Here is a 15,946-nt window from a genome sequence, read left to right as displayed (position 1 = left end):
CAATGTATACATTTGTGTTTGTATAAAGTGAGGCGGCAAGTGAGAGTAGCGAGCGAGATCTGGGAGAGTGGCGAGCAAGATCTGGGAGAGGGGAGAGAGGGGAACGAAAATATATGTATATATACAATTTTCACGCATTTTATACATTTGCGTTTTTGTATAAAGTGAGAGAGGCGAGTGAGAGAGCGAGAATTTTATACATTTGTGTTTGTATAAAAGTGAGAGAGACGAGGGAGACTGCCAGCGAGATTCACCAGGAGAGAGGCGAAATAGCAACAGTTTGCTATGGGGTACAATTAAATCAAACTATGTTTATAGCATTTAATTTAAATTAATAATTTGCTATTATATACAATTTTCCAAAAAAAATATGATGCATGAACAGCTTCTTCTTTTTAGCAAAGATGGCAAAACAGACCATAATATATATAAGAGAATAAAGTGAGTAAAGGCCAAAGCCCACAAATACGAAGAAGCAAAATTTAAGGCATAAAAAAAAGTATAACTTACATGATCCCTACTCTTTTTCTAATTACAATAATCGCTTAAAATTTGTACCTTCCGGATATATAACTCATAATTTGGATACATTAATTTACCATCCGGATACATTTATTCTAATACAAGAAGAATCTTTCTGTTGCGCTAAAAAGGGAATAAAATCTGAAAATCTAATTAAATCCCATAAATTACTCTTACGTTTCTTCTTACTCTCAAATTCAAAATTTCAAATTGCTCCCCCTGTTCAGTAAGAAACCTTTCAGATTTGATTTAAAAACTTTAGTCGAAATTTTGGGTTAGCAAAGTGAGTTATGAAGGATACAAAAGTGATGGAATTATTGTTGGACAAACGATTTCCTTTTGAATCTTCAAGTTCATCGAAGATCCTTTCAATTTTGATTCAAGTTGTTTGGATTTGCTATGTATACCCTCTGTTTTTAATTTTTGAGTTTGTATTGATATATAAGTAGTAATACATTACTAGTTTGATGTATATGTAATGTGTTTTTAGATCTCAAAATTCTTCTTTCTCAATTTTTGAATCAAACTTGTCGACAAAAGTTATGAAATTGTTGTTGTTCAAAATATTGGCGTTGAACTTATATACCCGGGCTAATCAAAGGTTATTTCGTTTTTCGCTTGGGGATTGGGGGCTATTTGTTTTTCTTGCGTTGCTTGTTTGTCACCATTTTTGCCATTTATTGTTGTTCTGAACTCCTGATTGTTGCTAGTTTTGTCATTGATTGTTGTTCTGAAAAATATAATGTTGATAAAGGTGGACATTTTGCTAAATATATGGCAAAGGACATTATGGTATTGATATATAAGTCATGATACATTACTGATTACAAATTGATACATTACTAGTTTGATGTATATGTAATGTGTTTTTAGATCCCAAAATTCTTCTTTTCATTCTTCCAAACAAATTCTCAATTTTTGAATCAAACTTGTCGACAAAAGTTATGGAATTGTTGTTGGTCAAAATATTGGTTTGTTAATCTCAAATCAGCCATTGCAACTGAATTAGAGATCGATGAGTTGAGGAAAAAATTGGAGATCAGATATATCGTTGAGGTGAATATGTAAGTCATGATACATTAGTGGTAAACAACGCGCGTGTATTATAATTTTGCATCTATGGATTATGATGTGGTCATTATTTTGTATATGGATGTGATTTGTATAAAAATGTATCATCATAATATATTGTATATGATACATGTTATAAATGAATTAACAATTGAGATGGATCAAATAAGTTTTGAATATCGAGAATGTGTATCACATATAAAAAGTGTAACAATTGAGATATGTAAATTACTTGTTTTGATCAAAGAAAAAATGTGAATGATACATTAATATATATTATGACACCTACATATAATTGAATGAAAAGGCTGAAATGAAAGTCTTCCAATTCTAGGCACCTTTACATCCACGTAAAGAAACAGACATATATACATGAGGTTATGATAAGCCTAAACTTTATTAGAAAAAAGATGAGAAAAAGAAGACGATGATGAAGAAAAAAGAAAAGAAAAGAAAATAATATATTTTATTTTTTAAATTGTTGAAGGTATTGATAGATCGGAGAAAAAGAAGGAATTGTTGTTGGTGTGACTAAAAGTAGAGAGAAATTTATGGAAGTGAAATAAGGAAGGGATAAACGTTGGTTTTAGGAGTTAGGATTTATGTATCTGGCGTTTGGGGGTTTGGGAGTAAAATAAGGGATTTTGGAAAATTTTAATACTGGTAGGGAATAATGAAAATTATAGAAAAAAAAGGTGTGTATATAAGTAATTTATCCTAAAAAGAACAGAGCCCCAAAATGGCCCAAAACAAAACTTTCTAAAATTAGATTCCATGTCTCTTCTGTAAGAATTATTATTAAATATTATTTATGGTATTACTTGGGTTATAAGTAAACTTGGGCCTTAAGTAAGAAATAATTAATAATAATTCTTACATTCTCCCACTTGGCCCAATGACCATATAACATTAATATTTCATAAACATTAGTGGCACATGTAATAAATCTCTTCTATAATGTTCATCATACATACCACAATATAACAAACTACTAATGCGAGTTATGGCGGTTGTACATAAATTTTAAGCTATATACTTCCTTCCATATACTGCTACATTAGCAACTCATCATACTAGGTTCATAAGCTATAAAACATATAACATTATGGTCCACAATAATGTCTAATAGAGACTTATCTTGTAATATCTCAAAACAACAATGTGTACACTATTATGAGAAACAAGAAATTCATTAATGTATATCAGAAACACATAATTTGAGCTCAGAGTGTAAAAAACATCATAAATGCATCAATCATAAGTACAACCAAGACACATTCTTTGAACATGTTCTTTAAATGTCTTTGGTTGTAAGCCTTTTGTTAACGGATCTGCAATCATGAGATCAATTCTAATATTCTCAAGTAACACTCTTTGTTTCTGAACTCCTTCCTTGACGGTAAAGTACTTTAATTCCATATGTTTGGCACCTTTGGAATACTTATCATTCTTGGAAAAGAATATTGTTGCAGTATTATCACAATAAATTTTCAGCGGCTTGGTAATGGTGTCGACAACCCCAAGTCTTGAAATGAAATTTCGCAGCCATAATGCATGAATTGTGGCTTCATAACATGCCACAAATTCTACTTCCATTGTGAATGTAGCAATGACAGATTGCTTAGCACTCTTCCACGATATTGCTCATTTAGCTAATTGGAACAAGTAACCAAATATGGACTTTCTAGTGTCAACGCATCCAGTAAAATCTGAATCCGAGTATCCAGTAACTTCTAAGTGATTGGATCTCCTATACATGAGCATGTAATCCTTCGTTCCTTTCAGGTACCTTAAGACTTTCTTTGCAGCTTTCCAGTGATCAATTCCAGGGTTACTTTGATATCTTCCTAACATTCCGACCGCAAAACTAATATCCGGTCTTGTGCAAGTTTGAACATACATCAAACTTCCAACAATAGAAGAGTAAGGAATTGTTTCCATTTCTTTTCGTTCTACATCATTCTTTAGGCATTGCATGAGATTTAATTTGTCCCCTTTTTGAATAGGAACTATTCTTGCAGAACAATTGTTCATGTTAAATGTCTCTAGAACTCTTTCGATATAGCCTTTTGAGATAGTACCAATAATCCTTGTGATCTATCACGGAATATTTCTATCCCTATCACATGAGATGTCTCACCGATATCTTTCATTTCAAAGTTCATAGAGAGAAAGTCTTTCGTCTCACGCAATATGCCTAAATCATTAGCAGCAAGTAAAATGTCATCAACATATAGGACTAAAAATATAAACTTACTCCCACTGATCTTTTGGTAAATACACCGATCAACGATAATCTCCTTAAATCCAAAAGATATTATGGTATCATTAAAATTTATATACTATTGTCGTGAGGCTTGTTTGAGTCCATATATTGACTTCTTTAGTTTACACATCATTTGATCTTTTTCTTTAATTTCGAAACCCTCTGGTTGGTCCATATAAACATCCTCCTCGAGGTCTCCATTAAAAAAGGCAGTTTTCACATCCATTTGATGTAACTCTAAATCATATTGAGCTACCAAAGCCAACACAATTCTTAATGAGTCTTTCTTTGAGACCGGTGAAAAGATCTATTTATAATCAATGCCTTCTTTTTTAGTGGATCACTTGGCAACAAGTCTGGTTTTATATCGTTCAATATTACCATTAGAATCACGTTTGGTCTTGAAGACCCATCTACACCCAATTCTTTTAGAACTTTCTAGTAATTGAACAAGATCTCAGACTTTGTTGTATTCCATGGATTTTAACTCTTCATTTATGGCATCAATCCATTTATCAGACTCAGTGCTTTCTATGGCCTGTGAAAATGAAACCGGATCTTTATTAATTCCAATGTCAAAATTTGACTCTTGCAAATAAATGACATAATCATCAGACCTCAGTACTTTCACTTTAGCATCAAGCTGAGTGTTCACCATTATCAGAAAAAAATTTAATACAGAAAAAACCTCAACCTTTGATTGAATTAGGCAAGCCCAAGTAAATCTACTGTAATCATCTACTACAGTCACAAAGTACAACTTTCTGTCATAAGTTGGGGTTTTATAGGGACCCATACATCAACATGTATCAACTGAAATACAGCACTAGAACTATGTAAGCTAACTGGAAATTTAGGCCTACTTTGTTTGGCTTGTGGACATATATGACAACATGTATGAGCAGAAGAAAGAAGGCTAATGGAAGATATATGTTACATAGCATGAAAGGAAGGATGTCCAAGCCTCAAATGCCACAGAATGAAGTTGTCATTCGTAACAGCAGAACCTGCCCTGACTACTGCCTTTGTTGTGTCTTTCAGAAGATATAGTCCTTCATGTTCTCTACCAATCCCAATCACCTTCCCATTAGAGAGGGCATGCAACACACAGAAGTTAGGGAAGAAACTAACACTACACAAGAGATCCTTGGTTAATTTTGCCAGTGACAACAAGTTGAACTTGAAGTCTGGGACATGTAGAACATCATCCACCTTGTAGTTCCCCAAAACTAATGAGCTGCCAGTTCCCTTAATGTAAGCCCTATTACCTATGGGGAATTGAACAGTGCTAGTTCTCTGACTACCTACATAACTCCTTGTAACTAGAAGATCTTCAGAAGAGGCAATGTGATGAGTTGCCCCTGAATCAATGATCCAAGTATGCTCATAAAAGGGAGGAGTCAGAGATACATTACCTGTTAGATTAGCCTTGCACTGTCCAGCATCTCCAGTGTCTGTAAGGCTTGTTCTTGTGTTATGTCTCATATTCTGGACATGATTGAACTCCTCCTCAGTAAGCTGAAATCCATGTCCTTGCACCTCATTGACAGCATAGTTAGCATATGACTTGACACCATGATCAGCATTTTGCATTGTGTTAGCTGTTCTATAGCTAGTGTTGCCTTGAGGACGAGGATAGGCACTAGTGCTCCCTTGTAGATAAGCAGGTAGTTGCTTCCTTTTACTCTTGAAATCAGCAGGATAACCAATGATCCTGTAGCAGTCCTTACTCAAGTGATTCCTGTAACCATAATGATCACATGCTACATCTAATAATTTCTTCCCTTTGAAATTTTGTCTTCTGTTGACTAGCATGGTGAGAGGCTCCTTGTTAATGTCCACCACACCTAGTAACCTCTGACTCTCTTCATGCACTACTGTAGCATATGCTTGATTGACAGTAGGCACCACAGTTTTAAGTAACAGATCACTCCTCACTTGACTGTATGACACATTCAAGCCCATTAGAAACATCAATAACCTCTGTTGACTTAGATGTTCTATGTATGGTTTAGCTTCATCACAACTACATAGAGGTGAGGGAACTAACACATCTAATTCATCCCATAGATCCCTCAATTTCGAAAAATAAACTGTAACAGAATCAGTACCTTGTTTCAAGGAGGATACCTCTGCCCAGAGTTGATACACTCTTTATCAAATCTCACCTTGAAGTCATCCCACACACGTTTGGCATTTGAAGCATAAACTATGGAGGTAAGCAATTCTGAAGCCACAGTGCTGCTTATCCAAGACAACACTACAGCATTGCACATTTCCCATTGAGTTGCTAAATCCCCTTTGAATGAGCTTTTTAGGCAAGTTCCATCCACAAAACCAAGCTTGTTTTCACCAACAGTGCAAGACGTAACGATCTACTCCATAGGCCATAATTTTCGGGACCTGTGAGTTTTGTCGCAATGAGCGATGCACTAGGCATATCTGAAGCTTGAAGGTAAAGTGGATGACTGTGTTCAAGAGTTGCGACTGTTAATTCAGTCATTGCAAAGAGTAGATGACGATCCTGAGAAGATCCCAGTCTCGCTGCTCTGATACCATGAAAACTTTGTAATTATGCAGTAGGATCCATGGAAGTCAATCTTCCATGGATGAAAGTATAAAGGAGCAGAACTGATTTAGTAGAAGATATTTTGTATTGCACACTTTCAATGTTTACAACTGAAGAAGAAGGCTCCTTATATAGATGATACAATCGTATAGAAAGTACCTTTATCTAACTAAGAAGCTCAATGTAAAATGTGTTGTAATTCTGTTTCTAACAAACTCAACAGTACTGACAGCCTGTAACTAACTTCCTTTAACTACCTCCATTTACTTATTGTATTATTAATACTATTGTTTTCAATAGTTATCAATCGCTCAGACCTTATCTATGTACATGATATGACATTTATCTGGCTTGGGAGCCCTGTGCAATGGTGCTTGTCCATCAAAGAGTTAGACGGATATTTTTTTCTTCCCCAAATTCCAGTGCTGGTGCACTAGGAAGTGTTCACAGATTGCAAGGAGAGCGGAGCTTAAATCACCATTATGCTGTTTTCAGGGTTGTGCTTCCTGAGGAGGTGGTCAGGAATAAAGTTGTAGATGGAAAGACTTCTGGAAGTGGTTGAAGCAAACACTAATCAGCTTTTGGGGAGGTTAGGTCTTATGTCACTTTTACTAAGTCAGATAAATGTTATATATCCATGACATGTACACTCGATCGGTCTCCCTTCTTATGTATATGCAAGTAAGAGTGCTACTGTGTTGGTGCAATGATCCGTTCCCTTGTGGTAAAAAACAAAAAGGTTCTTTGACTATAATTTTCTCAAGTTTTTTTTAAAAAAAATATTTGATTCATTAGCTATATTTACTTATAGTACTTTTTGTGTAGTTTTCAAATATGTAACTTTTATTTTGAAACTTTTGAAGAATCTATACATGAATTCAAGTCTGTAGAGATGCACCACGAAGCTCTCCAGGAAGCACTCCCTGGTGACGAATGTTGTTGTTAAGGATCTTAAGCGTGGTTTTGTTGCCTCAAACTCCAAGGGGGCAGCCAACTTCACCGCCCAGGTCATCATCATGAATTATCCTGGCCAGATTGGAAATGGATTATTCACCAGTGCTCGACTGCCACACTTCCCACATTGCTTTAAAGTTTGCTGAGATCTTGACCAACATTGACGGGTGTTCAGGTAAGGAACTGGAGAAGGAGGCGAAGTTGTTGAAGAATGGGGATGCTGGTATGGTTAATATGATTCCCACCAAGCCTATGGTTGTTGAGACCTTTGCTGAGTACCCAACATTGGGTCGTTTTGCCGTGAGAGACATGAGTCGAACTGTTGTTGTCAAGAATGTTGACAAGAAGGTCTCCAAGGCTGCCTAGAAAAAGGGGAAGTGAACAGTGCAGTGTAATGCTGGTGTTTCCAATGCTATCTATCATCATCAAGTGTGCTATCTAGACTCTGTTTTATTTACTTCTGCTATAGTTTGGTCTTTTATTTGCCTTTTAGGTTCTTTCTCTCTGCCTTGTATGTCATATAACCATTCTCAGAACTGGTCTTTGATTTGGAGTCTCTTTTCTTTCTGTTGAGGTGCCTTGGTTTGCCATGGTGGCTCAGGATTTTTGCTATTGGTGTTGCTTGAGTTACTTTATTTGAGATTTTTATATTTTTCTAATAATAAAGAAACATAATCAAAATCATAGTTATGTCATTATCATATTCCAAATACATTTCATATTTTACAAATGTATGTATAATGTATTTGTTGTGTATACTCAATCAGATTACTGACTTTGTATATTTTTCTATTAATTTGTGTATTTAATTATATATTTTGTATCATGATGATATTTAGATGATGCTAAACTAAACACAGACGACAAGATTTATTTCATGAATATTTTATAAGTATATGTATAATCAATAATGTATTTATTATGTATACTCAATCAGATTACGTACTGACTTTGTATATTTTTCTATTAGTTATTTTGTATTGTGATGATACTTTTAGCAATTGAAGTTGTATATAAATTGTATAAGGTTCATTCTCATTCTCATAATTTAAGAAACACTATGTATAAGATTTGCATTGTTTATGTATATGATTTGATATTTTGGCAAAAAACTCAATTTTGGTTCTTCATTCTGCCATTGCTTAAATTTTGGGCCTTGGGGTGCTTGATCTGCCTCCCCGGATTAATAGAATGAGGGAAATACAGAAAACTTGAAGTAAGATTTAAGAACTTTTGAATTATGAATTAAAAAAAAATTCTTCGAATCAATATCACTTTTAAAATGCATTCCGAACCTAGTGGAATTATCGAAGAACTAATTTGTGATTGTCTTAACCAAATGTTGATTGTAGTCAACCCAAATTCCTTAAATCAACTAGTAAGCAAACCAATAGCTCAAATCTCCCACAGACCCCTCGAGGCCTGTGCAAATCATTCGACTTAGTCATAGATCACTATCAAGATTTAATAGAACCATCAAAACTCAAATCCAAGCTTGTTACTCCAAAATGTTGACTTTTGTCAAACTTTCATGATTTTCAAAAAATTAAAAATTTTCTTCTCCCTATACCTGATCACCTCAAAAATTGTGTTGCTCATCTCTACAAGTCATAAATAGCATAATAAAGCTACGGAAAAAAATCTTTTATACAAAAGGAATTCCAAAACACAAAGGGACCATGGGAATCGTTACATGTATTCCATTTTCGAATCATATATTATAGGTAATGGAGAATATATAGAACGGAGAAGGGCTTAAAATATTCTTCAACTATTTGAATTGGTACAAAAAAAACTGTCATCCATCTTTCGACCCCCAAATACTCTTGACATCAACATTTTAACTCAAAATTGCAAGGTTATTAAATTCCTAAGATTTTATGGATGGTGAATCATTGTGAAATTTATGAATCATCCTTCCTGTTTGGTACATTGTGCATGGTCCACAACATAGCACACGCTTTCTTTTGGTCCTATTTTATCTTCAAACCCAAATAAATGAAATTCACAATAATCTTATGGATCAATACTTATGGAGTATATAACTTATTATGGTGGTGTACATCCGATTTTTTTATTTTAAATTTTTGCTAAAATGTTATTCTCCTAATCAAGATAAATTTGATTTAATTCAGTTCTTCTCTTTGTTATTTGGCTTTTTGGATTTGATTTTTCGATTATTCAATTGTATCATATAAAAAATACAAGTCTATTATAATTGAATAGTTATTTTGAATGACAGAGAGAAATACCTATTTATAAAGAATGAGAAATGGTTAAATCAAATCTCTTAATATAATATTTTTTTTTAAAATATTGATTCATATTATTGAAATAATGGATATCATTGACAAGATTTCAATATATATTTGATTAAACATTCAACCTTTAAAAGTATAATGAAACATGACAACAAAAATAAACTTACACGCATAATATCATAAAATAAAATTAGATATTATTTAATGCCGATCGATTGTTTATCGACTATGTACCAAGAATGAAGTGTAGTATATATAAACACAATATATACTCTATTAAATATTTTGATTTTTTGGTTTTTGTTGTTCAAAACATAAAACCAAACCAAGAAACTAAAATTTTTAAATGTTAAATCTAAAACCAAACAAAAAATTGAAAAATCTAACCGAATAAGAGAAAATGCAATTCGGATTGATTTTTGGCTTAATCTAAATAATGCACACTCCTCCTAATTACAAGTAATTAATTAACCGGGATGCCAATTTATTATCCATTTATAATATTAATCAATTATCTCTTATTAGGTGAAAGCAAACTAAAGTTCACTCGTTTATTTATTGATGTTTATAGTATTCATTTATTTCTCCGTTTTTACATATTTTTTTGGTTTTTCATTATGTACCCAGTAGGATTCAAAACTCACATTGGGCTTAAGAATAATCAGGCTCGAACCAATGACTTCCACCATATCAAGGTGGCACTCTATCGCTGAGTTATATCTTTTTTCTGCTCCATCAAGGTCTCTTATTAAAGATGAAGTAGTACTTACCACTCTACCACAACCCTAATCGGCAGTACTTACATACTTCTAAGTTGTAATACAAGAGATGAGAAAATTTTCGAGTGAATATGAGTTCTGCTTAAATATATGTAGAATAAGATATTATAATAAAACTCAAAAACAAATTTCAAACGAATTTAAGTTATTATTGGTCAAAAACGGATTTTGATAAAAAGTGAAAACTGTAAATTGTTTATTCTCTTTTTAAATTGTTGTTTTCTAGTTAGAGAATTGAGGAACTTATATTGGATATTTTTATTTTATAACTTCAAATAGCATTTACAGCTTAAGTTTAATGCTAGGCGCTAGCTAAATGGTCCCATATGTTTTTTAATAAATATAATCACTCAATGCATCAAATTTTAGACAAGTTGGATGGATTATAGAGTATTAATTTATGCTAATTTTGACACTCATATCTAAAAACATGAGTATTAGTATGTTTGTATTAGCTCTTAAGTAATTAGAATAGGCATGTTGGAACTTTTACAACGCTTTGATCAATAATTTCAAATCATTTGATATATAATTACATGTGGAATTTTCGATTTGGAATGATCCTAATATGTTCAGTTAATTTGATTATTAGCTTTAAATTATTTGAGATTTATGGAGTATTTTATTTTAAATAACCTTAATATATTCAACTATATGAAGTTCTTAATTTGGAATGACCTTAATACATTCAACTAATTTGATCATTTTAGCATCAAATTATTTGAAATTTACGAAGTTTGAATTGGAATGGCCTTTATATGTTCAGTTAGTTAATTTGATCATTAGCTTAAAATTATTTGATGTTTATGAAGTTCTTGATTTAGAATAACCTTAATACATTCAACTAATTTGATCATTAGCTTCAAATAAATTTACAAAGTTCTTAATTTGAAATAATCTTAATACATTTAACTATTTTAATTGTTAGCTTCAAATTATTTGAAATTTACAAAATCTTGATTTGAAATAGTGTTGATACATTCAGCTAATTTGACTACTAGCTTCAATTATTTGAAATTTCTGCAATCTTGATTTGGAATTGCCTTAATATGATTCAACTAATTAGATCAATAACTTCAAGTTATTTGAAATTTATAGATGGAGTTCTTGATTTGGAATGATTTTAATACTTTTAACCAATTCGATCATTAGCTTCAAATTATTTGATATTTACAAAATTCTTGATTTGCAATAATCTTAACAGATTCAGCTAATTTGATCATTATCTTCAAGTAATTTGAAACTTACAAAGCTCTTGATTTGGAATGACCTTACTAGTTACTACATTCAACTAATTTGACTATTAGCTTCAAATTATTTAAAATTTGTCAAATTCTTGATTTAGAATGACCTTAATAGCTAATTTGATCATTATGGCCAAATTGTGTTATGATTATTGTCAAAAAGAAAATCAGTTTATAGTGTAAATATGTATTATGGACAAATTATTCTGGCCAAAGGGATTTTTCCAGAAGTTTATTAACTCTAAGTTAAAGATTTCAAAAATGAATCTTCAAAAAAAAAGGCTAATATATATTCATTGTAGTAGATTTTTATAACGCAAATATATATTAATTGAAACATAGATTTCAAACATTGAATATAACCACAAAGTAAAAAAAAAAAAAAGATGAAGAAAAAGATAAGTTGCTTGATTGTTACGAAAGTTGGATCTCTAAAGAGTACGATGAAATGATAAACATTTATTAATGTTAATTATCTTGAATTTGAACTTTAAACTCTACATTTTTTTTAAAGGTTGCTAATATTCATTATAGTTTATTTTTTTAGCGCATATATAGATTAACCAGAATGTAGATTTCAAACACCAAATATAGCCACAAAACCAAAGAGGAAAAATTAGAAAAGATAAGTTGTTTAATTATTACGAAAGTTGAACCACTAAAGAGCATGCGGGAATGATAAACAAGAGTATTGACGTTAAGTGTCTCAATCTTCTAGGCTGGCCGTGAACATAACGATTTTTTTTTAAAAAAAACTCTAATATTCATTATAATAGATTTTTATAGTGCGGATATTATTAATTAAAACGTAGATTTCGAACACTGAATATATAGTCATAAAACCAAAAAAAAAGAGAATTATTAAAGATGTCTAATTATTATGAAAGATGAAGCGATGAAAGATGTCTAGTTTTTTGAAAAAAACATCAATATATATATCGATTTATTACAGTAGATTTATATAGTGCGCATATAGATTAATTGGAACAATGAACATAGTCATTAGTCACAAAGGGAAAAAGAAAAATTCATAAAAAGATAAGGTGTTAACAACTAAATCACGAAAGAATATGACTATTTCGTTGAGCTTTGAGTTTAATGATATTTTTTAAAAAAGAGTGTCACTATCGTTAACTATTTTTCAAAAAAAAGTGTCAATTTTATCAAATTCTTTTAAATATCATTATTGGTTTATTACAGTAGATTTATATAACGCGGATATAAATTAATCAGCACAATAACATAGTCACAAAGTTAAAAAAAATAAAAAAAATTATAAAAGATATTGATTGTTAGTAAAGTTAAATCATTAAAGGGTATGATTGTCTCGTTAAATCTTGAACATAACGAATTTTTAAAAAAAATGTGTCACCATCGTTTATTATTTTTTAAAAAGTGTCAATATTGTTAACGTTTTTTCATAAAAAACACCTATATTGATTCATTACGGTAGATTCATGTAGCATGAATATAGATTAATCAGAATAACAAACTAGCCATTAAGTCCAAAAAAGAAAAATCACAAAAAATAAGTCGTTGAGTGCAAAAGATCACTAAAGAATATTATCGTCTCGTTGAGGCTTGAATGTAACAAAAAAAAATTCAAAAAAATGTGTCACTATACTCAACGTTTTTTCAAAAAGTAAAACGTTAATATTAGTAATTTTTTTATTTAAAAAAAGCATCAATATCGACTCATTATAGTAGAATTCTCTAGCGCGAATACAGATTAATCAGAAGAACAAATATTGTCACAGAATCAAAAAAAAGAAAAAAAAACTTTAAAAGGTAAGTTGATTGATTGTTACTAAAGTTGAATCACTAAAGAATTTGATTGTCTCATTGATCCTTGAACGTAACATATATTTTTAAAAAAAGTGCCAATATTGTTAACAGATTTTTTTATTTTTTTTAAAAAGAAGCATCAACATCGATTCATCAAGGTAGATTTCTATAGCGCAAATATAAATTAACCAAAACAATAAATATAATAACAAAGTCAAAAAAGGAAAAACCATAAAGGATAGATTGTTGACTAGGAAAGTAGAATCACTAAAAAAATATGGTAAGCCAGAAAAGGATAAACTAAGAGGGTGTTTGGATTGATTTAAAAGTTGGTCAAACTTATTTTTAAGTTGGTTTTTGACTTATTAAAGTGTTTGACAAATATAAAAAAATAATTTAAAATAAGTCAAAAATAACTTAAGATAAGTTAGAAAGTGTTTGGCAAGGTAAAAAATGACTTAAAATAAGTTAAAGATCAAAAGTAGGTCTCCCCCTACTTTGTATTCTTTGAGTTTTCATTTTTTACTTAAAAACTATTTTTTTAAGTCAATCCAAACGGGCTCTAAGTATAAGAGATAAGTTGATTGATTGTTACTAAAGTTGAATTACTAAAGAATATGACTATCTCGTTGAACCTTGAATGTAACCGCCTTTTTTTTTTTAAATGTCACTATTGTTAACGATTTTTTAAAAAAACACACATATATTATCAACGATTTTTTTAAAAAAAACTTCTAACATCGGATCATTACAATAGAATTTTATTGAGTGAATATAAATTAATCCGAACAATGAACATAGTCACAAAATCAAGAAAAGAAAAAAAAATCATAAAAGATAAGTTAAATGATTATTATGGAAGTCGAATCACTAAAGAAAATGACTGTCTTGTTGATCGTTAAATGTAACAATTTTTTTGAATAAAGCCCTACTATCATTAATGATTTTTCAAACAATTGCGCCAACATTTAATGATTTTTTTAAAAAACACCAATATCAATTTATTACGGTCTTTTATAGCGCGAATATTTATTCATTAGAACATCAAACATAGTCACAAAGTCAAAAAAGGAAAAATTATCTATAAAAAATAAGTTGACTGATTGTTACGAAAATTGAATCACTAAAGAATATAACTTTCTTAATGAGCGTTCAATGTAACGGTTTTTTGAATAAACCGCCACTATTGTTAACAATTTTTCAAAAAATAGCGCCAATATTTAACAATTTTTAAAAAAAAACGCCAATATCAATTCGTAACAAAAAAAATTTGTAGCGCGAATATAGATTAATCAGAACAACAAATATAATCACAAAATCAAAAAAAGAAAAAATTGTAAAAGATAAATTGATTGATTTATACTAAAGTTGAATCACTACATACTATGACTATCTCGTTGAGCCTTGAAAACAACAGTTCTTTAAAAGAAGCGCGACTATAATTAACAATTAGCGGCAACAATTTGATTGATTATTACTAAAGTTGAATCACTAAAGAATTTGATTGTCTCGTTGATCCTTAAACGTAATATATATATTTTTTAAAAGTGTCAATATTGTTAACAGATTTTTATTAAAAAAAGTAGCACCAACATCGATTCATCAAGGTAGATTTCTATAGGGCAAATATAGATTATCAAAACAATGAATATAATCACAAAGTCAAAAAAGGAAAAATCATAAATGTTAGATTTTTGAATGGGAAAGTAGTCACTAAAAATATGGTAAGTTGACTGATTGTTACTAAAGTTGAATCACTAAAGAATATGACTATCTCGTTGAACCTTGAATGTAACCACCCATCTTCTTTTTTTTATAAAAAAAATGTCACTATTGTTAACAAATTTTTTTTTTAAAAAAGTACTAACATCGGACCATTACAGTAGATTTTTATAGAGCGAATATAGATTAATCAGAACAACGAACCTAGTCACAAAATCAAAAAAAGATAGGTTAAGTGATTGTTACGAAAGTTGAATCACTAAATAATATGACTGTCTTGCTGACCGTTGAATGTAACGATTTTTTTTAATAAAGCACCACTATCGTTAATGATTTTTCAAAAAATAGCGCCAACATTTAATGAATTTTTCAAAAAACACCAATATTAATTCCTTACAGTTTTTTATAGCGCAAATATTTATTCATTAGAACATCGAACATAGTCACAAAATCAAAAAAAGGAAAAATTATACATAAAAAATAATAATTTGACTGATTGTTACGAAAATTGAATCACTAAAGAATATAACAGTCTTAATAACCTTTGAATGTAACAATTTTTTTTAATAAAGCGCCGCTATTGTTAACGATTTTTCAAAAAATAACGCCAACATTGAACAATTTTTTTTTAAAAAAAACACCAACATCAATTTGTTACATAAGATTTTTTTAGCGCGAATATATATTAATCAGAACAACAAACATAATAACAAAAAAATAAATAAATTATAAAAGATAAATTGAGTGATTTTTATTAAAGTTGAACCACTAAA

The 15,946-nt window shown here is 30.6% G+C and overlaps 1 pseudogene; it reads left to right on the top strand.

Annotated features, from left to right (window-relative positions):
* Positions 1-7,275: 7,275 nt before the first annotated feature.
* LOC102598966 (elongation factor 1-alpha-like) lies at positions 7,276-7,939 on the top strand (annotated as a pseudogene).
* The last annotated feature ends 8,007 nt before the right edge of the window (positions 7,940-15,946 follow it).

Source organism: Solanum tuberosum, unplaced genomic scaffold (assembly GCF_000226075.1).
Source record: "Solanum tuberosum cultivar DM 1-3 516 R44 unplaced genomic scaffold, SolTub_3.0 scf00154, whole genome shotgun sequence".
NCBI classification, from domain to species: domain Eukaryota; kingdom Viridiplantae; phylum Streptophyta; class Magnoliopsida; order Solanales; family Solanaceae; genus Solanum; species Solanum tuberosum.
The sequence above is the reverse complement of the archived record's forward strand: the minus strand, read 5'-3'. Positions and strand labels throughout refer to the sequence as shown.